This window comes from Aegilops tauschii, chromosome 4 (genome assembly GCF_002575655.3).
Source record: "Aegilops tauschii subsp. strangulata cultivar AL8/78 chromosome 4, Aet v6.0, whole genome shotgun sequence".
Classification (NCBI taxonomy): Eukaryota; Viridiplantae; Streptophyta; class Magnoliopsida; order Poales; family Poaceae; genus Aegilops; species Aegilops tauschii.
Window position 1 is genome coordinate 203,926,868 of NC_053038.3, and position 7,284 is coordinate 203,934,151.

At 44.8% G+C, this 7,284-nt stretch overlaps 1 long non-coding RNA gene across 1 annotated transcript; it reads left to right on the top strand.

The window, feature by feature from the left end:
- Window positions 1-2,967: 2,967 nt before the first annotated feature.
- LOC109781420 (uncharacterized) lies at window positions 2,968-7,001 on the top strand. Its single transcript, XR_012181773.1, has 2 exons — window positions 2,968-5,998; window positions 6,765-7,001. It is a non-coding gene; the product is annotated as an uncharacterized lncRNA (long non-coding RNA).
- The last annotated feature ends 283 nt before the right edge of the window (window positions 7,002-7,284 follow it).

Below are 7,284 nucleotides of genomic sequence, written 5' to 3' on the forward strand. Positions count from 1 at the left end.
TGTGAGTCGTGCATTCTGATTGGCCAGAACCCAAACCGCACGGATCGTACGTCTACACCGTTGGATGCTCCCAGATCGAGCGGCAATCCTCATCCCTTTCGATAGCAAATGCAGTTCTGGTTGTAATTTTAGTTATATGCACAAAATGCCTGTTAAATTCAAAAAATGCCTTAAATATAGCTAACGATACCTGAAATGCGCCAGAAAATCAAACCCGTGGTATGATGGTGATTGCCTACCGTGGAAATTTTTATTAGGCCAAACGATGAAGTCACCAGGCACTGGAGTTTGAATTGACACGTCTCCTATTGGAAACCATGATCCTTCTTGTGAGATTCTCCGGTTTGGAAGGAGCGATCATCAAAACTTGTGCCAAACTTTACCAAAAATTTTCCACGAGGTCATGAGAGCACGCCACGGGCACACACCGATTTTGATGATGTCCGGACTCCATCTGAATTTGTGTAATTAAAATACCAACTAGGCCTACGCCGGTGGCCGCACCTCGCGACCGAAATGTTTGAAACTTCTCCCCGGTTCTTGGGCAAACAGATGAAAACTCACAAAGCGACGCACCAATGATTTGTACACCTTCTTTGCTAAGACTACCCGTAGTGGGAGTAACATTGATGGTAACATCACACATCTCTAGGCAAAACAGATGATGTGGCGAGTAATTAATGAGGAAATAGGGGCATCTGGTAACGTAGCTAGTTACTGTAACATCACACATGCCAAGACAAGATGAGTCTACAACCTAATAAATGAAGTTTTGCATGACACCACACATATGTTACTCCCCACTATAGAGGTAGTAACATAGACTAGCTAGTAACATATGCATGTTACTAGTCTAAGTTACTACCCATTGTGACTCGTCTAACTAACACCCACATGTAGTTGTAGTAGGGTTTTGACTTTATATGCACTAAATGCAAGGTAAGTGCAAAAAAATGACTTAAATATAGCAGACGAGACGTGAAATGGGCCAGAAATTCAAACCAAGGGTATAGCCATGATTGTTTGCCATGAAATTGTTTTTGAGGTGGAACGATGTAGTCACCGATGATTTGGAGTCCGAAGTGTCGTGAATCCTTTTGGAAACCATGATCCTTCTGGTGAGATGCTCCGGTTTGGAAGGAGCGATCATCAAAACTTGTGCCAAACTTTGTCAATTTTTTCCATGGGATCGTCAGAGAGCACACCATGGGCACACACCGATTTTGATGATGTCCGGACTGCATCAGAAGTTCCTGTAATTAAAATACCAACTAGGACTACGCCGGTGGCCGCACCTCGCGGCCGAAATGTTTGAAACTTCTCCCCGCTTCTCGGACAAATGGATGAAAACTCGCAAAGCGACGCACAAATGATTTGTACACCTTCTTTGCTAAATAACACCCACATGTAGTTGTAGTAGCATTTTGACTTCATATGCACTAAATGCAAGGTAAGTACAAAATAATGACTTAAATATAGCAGACGAGACCTGAAATAGGCTAGAAAATCAAACCAAGGGTATATCCGTGATTGTTTACCATGATTTTTTTTAGGCGGAACGATGTAGTCGCTGACGATTTGGAGTCCGAAGTGCCACGTCTCGTTTTTGAAACTATGATCCTTCTTGTGGGATGCTCCGGTATGGAAGGTGCAAGCACCAAAACTTGTGCCAAACTTTACCAAATTTTTCCATGCGGTCGTGAGAGTATGCCACGGTGACACAATGATTTTTGTTATCTCCGGACTCTATATGCATTTCCTGTAATTAAAATACTAACAAGGCCTACACCTCTGGCTGCACCATGCTGCCGAACTTTTTGAAGTTTTTTCCCGTTTCTCGGACAATGAATGAAAACTCACAAAGCGGCACAGAAATGATCTTGCTAACACCTACTGTAGTTGCGACTATATATATATATATATATATATATATATATATATATATATATATACTATTTATCACCCAAGGTGCAGAATACGTTATTTTTCACCCGAGGTAATCGTACGATCGTTTCAAAAGAAATTACATTTTGTATACATTCATATCGATTTTACTACGTAAAATTTGCCATAAGGTAACAAAAATATAGGTTTTAAGTCTAGAAATTTTGCATTTTATGTATATTTTACCTAATGTTTTTACGTTTGTAATTTTAGGTAACATAAAATATTTTTTACCGCGATTATAATTTTCTTACGTTCTCTTTTTAGTATGAAGTAAGAGCAAATTTACGGAACGTAAAAATACGGTGTATTGATGTTAAAATAGAGGGGGGGTGAAGAATAACTATTACTCACCCAGGGTGTAATAGTATATATATATGTAGTTCTAGTGGGGTTTTGACTTTATATGCACTAAATGTAAGGTAAGTGCAAAAAAATGACTTAAATATAGCAGACGAGACCTGAAATAGGCCAGAAAATCAAACCAGGGGTATATTCGTGATTGTTTACCATGATTTTTTTCGAGGCGGAATGATGTAGTCACTGACGATTTGGAGTCAGAAGTGCCGCGTCTCCTTTTCGAAACTATGATCCTTCTTGTGGGATGCTCCGGTATGGAAGGTGCGAGCACCAAAACTTGTGCCAATCTTTACCAAAAAAATTTCATATGATCGTGAGAGCACGCCACGGTGAAACAATGATTTTTGTTATCTCCGGACTCTATATGCATTTCCTATAATTAAAATACCAACAAGGCCTACACCTCTGGCTGCACCTTGCGGCCGAACTTTTTGAAGTTTTTTCCCGTTTCTTGGACAATGAATGAAAACTCGCAAAGCGACACACAAATGATCTTGCTAACACCCACATGTTGTTACGACTATATATATATATATATATATATATATATATTTGTATGTATGTATATATATAGAATAGCACCATTCTAATCCCAGGATTAGTTAGAATAGTTATTTGGATCACAGCGAGCGATCGGCTTGTTTCCAAACTCCCCGAGCTGCAAAAAAAATCCCATCCCACCATCGCTCGTCCCCAACCTCCCCCGATCCCCTCCTGCCCCTGGACCCATCGCGACGGTGCCTCCCTCTCCCTTGATCCGGCACCTCTCGCCGCCGTCGCCCCGGCCCCGACCCTGGCGCGCCTCCCACCGCCGGCCCCCATCCCCCAACGCGCCTCTCGCAGCCGTCGCCCCGGCGCGCCTCTCTTCATCCAAGATCACCTCCCACTGCCTCCTCCATCTCGCCGCTCCCGCACCTCCATCCTTCAACGCGCCACCGCCCTGCATCTCGCCGCCCCGGCGTGGCTCCGCCCCCAACCCGCTGGCGCGCCACCACTGTCAAGGAGCCGGCGAGCCACCTCCGGCAGAAGGTGCGGCACCCTCACGCACGCGACTCCGCCCTATCCGAGTGTGCAGCCTCCATCTGCACCTGCAGTGCCCCGTCTCCACAAGCACCTTTGGCCCATGGCGTAGCTTTCCCCATCCATCGCGTGCGGCCTGCCCTTGCGTCTCTAGTCGAACTTCCGCAGCTCCTCTCTCTGTTTCCACACACGCGACACCAGCTGGCTGCCGTTCACATAGTACATCGGCCGTAGTCCATAGCGCGTTGACACTCCGCCAACTTGCGCGTGCCACGCCGAGCGCAGGTCCGCTGGGGCGCACTTGAACTGCAGTGCCTCTCGCATCACTGTGGTCTTGCGTTTCTTGCCGGGAACCAAGTGGGCAGGCACCATGCGCTCCCAAAAGTCCCAACCTTCCTGTCAACAGCCGCGACAGTGGCCTTCTCCCAAGCAGACCAACTAACAGCAGCAAGTTGCACAAAACTGATTACCTTTTGCAGGCAGAAAGATGATGAAGAACACACTGAAGCCAAGAACAAATTTCAACTTGATCTGAAGAAAAAGGGTACAAGAAGCATCGGAGATCATGCAAGTTGCTTCGGAGGGCGCCCAATGTCAGGGGGTCCATTACGGCTGTTTTCTCAAAAATCAAGATGTTCTGCTATGTATTTGAGAGAGGGGATAACGCATGGCAACACTGAATGGATGAAGGTGAGAGAAGATACTAAGGAAATGTGTGGTGGAGAAATGTGTGCGCTATAAGTTAGTGCCTTTTCTTATATAGAAAAGGGCCCAGTGTGGATAGGTCATTTAAGAATATTTGTTGTCAAGTGTGCACCGTGTTTTCGCTGCTCGTTATGCTCAGAGGATTCCCAAATTTCCATAGTTTTGAAGACACATTTTACATATTCTCCTCTTCACTTTTTGTGTATGTTTTACGTCTTAGATATTTGACAAAAAAAATCTCATGTCGATCCCAGGATTAGAATAAGTATTCTGATCACGATCGACCCTATAAGGGTGCGAGCAGATGTTCCTGGATCCAAAAACCGATCGAGCAGTCCAAAGTAAAAAAAGAAAACTGCCCTGACCCACCTCTTCCACATTTATCGTCCACCTTCTCCCCCAACCACGCCTCCCAGCCGTCGTCCAATCCCACGGTGCGACGCCGCCGCAGCACGCGGCACGCCATTGCACCACCTCTCAGCGCGCACATCCACACCATGCGCCGCCGCCTACCTTGCGCGTGCCGCCAGCCACATCTCGTGGTTTTACGCTGCCCGGATCCCGCCGCCCCACCTGGCGTCAACGACGGCGCCCCAACCGACCCTGCAGACCCACTCCCGCGCCCCGTTCTCGTCCCTGTACGCCCCCGCCACCCGCTACTACCTCCACTGCAGGTGAGCCACCGCACCCACGCCCTCCTGTGGTGTGCCCTCCTCCATCACGCCCGCATCCGCAACCTCGTCGGCTTCAGGAGCAGTGGGTTGCGCTTCCACTTCCTCAAGTGCGTTGCAGGTCCTACTAGGGCCTCCTCTGGTTTTGCCCCTCATCGACGAAGAAGCTGCAGTGCTGGAGCTTGCAGTAGGTTGCAGTTCGGAAAAAATTGAATAAAAAGTTATAGTGCTGCTGAAAGACACAATTTAGAGATGTTGTCGTCGACGTTCTCCTCCATTGATGCAGGCTGTTGCTCTCTCTCCCTCACAATCTCTCTCTCTCTCTCTCTTATGAATTTGGATATCACCTACTGATGTACTTCACCATTCCCTAAAAAAAGGTACTACCCAGCTAGCGCTATAGTTCAAGTTTGCAGCTGCTCTTTGCTTGCATCTGAATTTCAAGTTTGCAGACGACGAACATGTTGTAGATGGTCGGTATGGCGGCGCCCAGAATGAAGGACAAACAAGCAAAACTGCTAGTGTTGCTGCCTCCCTCGTCTTCATTTTCCTGACTAGAAAAACATCATTCTCCCTCTCCTTCAGAAACTGTTGATCTGAAACTGACCAAAAAACTGCTAGTGTTGCTGCAAATTTACCCCTCAAAGAGACAAGCAAAACCCGCAGAAGTCCATAAATTGTAGCAGCTTCAGTTCATTATGAAAAGAAGGAGCGAAAAAATGTTCGTGTAATGGATCGTTGATTCACTAGGTGCATAATAGTTGTTTGGGAAAGTTCAACTTCATTATTACGGTGCACTTCATGTCAATCCCCAACTAGCAAATTATAGAAAAAAGTGAAACATGGTTTACATGTTGAAGTTTGTGTGTGTTTAGTTTGCTTGGTCTGTGTTACCTGCTAATGCCTTACTTGTGTTCCTGATTATTTTAACTCCGAACATGTTGAGGTGGCTTTGGACTTCAGCGACAAGGCGAGCTCAGAAAAACTCGCCGCCCCTCAGGTCGAGCTCAACTGCTCGTGTCTAAGGTCGCTCCTCCCGCTGCTCGTCACCGGCCAAGATGGTGCGAGGCCGAGCTTTTGCACCAGGTCAACGGGACCTCCCGTCGGTGACTCCCTGAGACAGAGGCATGCACATCCTCGTCCGCCTTGTATGCCGTCCAGCAGCCCTTCTGTCGCCGCGTCTGTGATCTGCCTCCGTAGCTGCCATGTTGGTGCCTACAAGTTGCAACCTGTAGTCAAGATCCTGGGTGCTCCATGCGTCTCGCTGCAGTCCAGATTGGGGTATAGACACCGTCCAAGTAAGAACAATGGTGTAAATTAGTATATCCTATGACTCTTGCAGGGGGAAAATCAGATGTTGATATTCAGAAATACACTCTCGAAAGATTTTCTGAAATCTTGATAACATGTTATTTTGCATAATGGATGTTTGTGTTCTTTTCATTGTTAATCAATTTTCCCAATTTTTTTCTCCATGCATTCCTCTATTCTCACTGAACCTGTATAGTTCTCTGAACTTACTGATATATTAAGTGAAATTTATTTTTATAGTAGTTTTGGATCCAAAACTAGTGTTAGCTTCTTGTTTTTAAATTTTCTTGTATACTAGTTGCCCCTTATCATCTACTCCCTCCGTTCCTAAATATTTGTCTTTCTAGACATTTCAAATGACTACCACATACGGATGTATGTAGACATATTTTAGAGTGTAGATTCACTCAGTTTGCTCCGTATGTAGTCACTTGTTGAAATGCCTAGAAAGACAAGTATTTAGGAACGGAGGGAGTACATCAGATGGCATGAGTGGATCATCTTGTCTTTTCAGAGACCGAATCTCATGCTATGTAAATTTGGCAGAATATGTGATGAATAATTGCTACTCTCTGTGTATTTTTTATTTCCAAACTCCTGCGCCCACTTATAAAAAATGCATATCCCCAAGCTCTAATGTTTTACAACTTAAAAGTTGAGGGAAAACAGAACCGTGGAACTTCAGGTATGAAACTGCATGACGTTCAAATATATAAAAAAATTGCATTTGATTTGGTCTCGTCTTGCATGCAGGCAACATTTCTGTTCAGGGTCCTCAGCACCACCAGATTCCTGGATGTCCTTGCAGGCCAGCTCCCTAGGGAATATGATGTGGTGTGTCATGTAAAAAAATCACAGATGTTAGTTAGAGAGAAATCGTTGCTTTCCTATAATTCTCATAAGTGTGGTCTCGTGAGTGTGTCATGTACAATTGTTCGTGTTTAAGAAGTGGGTAAACTTTTTATGCCTTTATGTTAGAAAAAACTGGAATATGATAAACCCTTTTGGTTCTTTTTTTGTTTTCTCTTTTGTAAATATACTTATTATTAATGAAAATTACCCTAGAACAATTGTTCTACGGTTGGTGCTTCAAAAAACTATTGTCCGTGTTGGATTATTTGGTACAACCACATGTATACTTGTAAAAGAAATACCTATTTCCTTTACAAGGGTGTGTTTTTATTAAGAAAATAAAAGAAAGGAGAAGTTTAATTTCTAAAGATGATGCGGTTCAACATGCAAAACCAATGCAAAAACTGTACAGGTTCGCCCA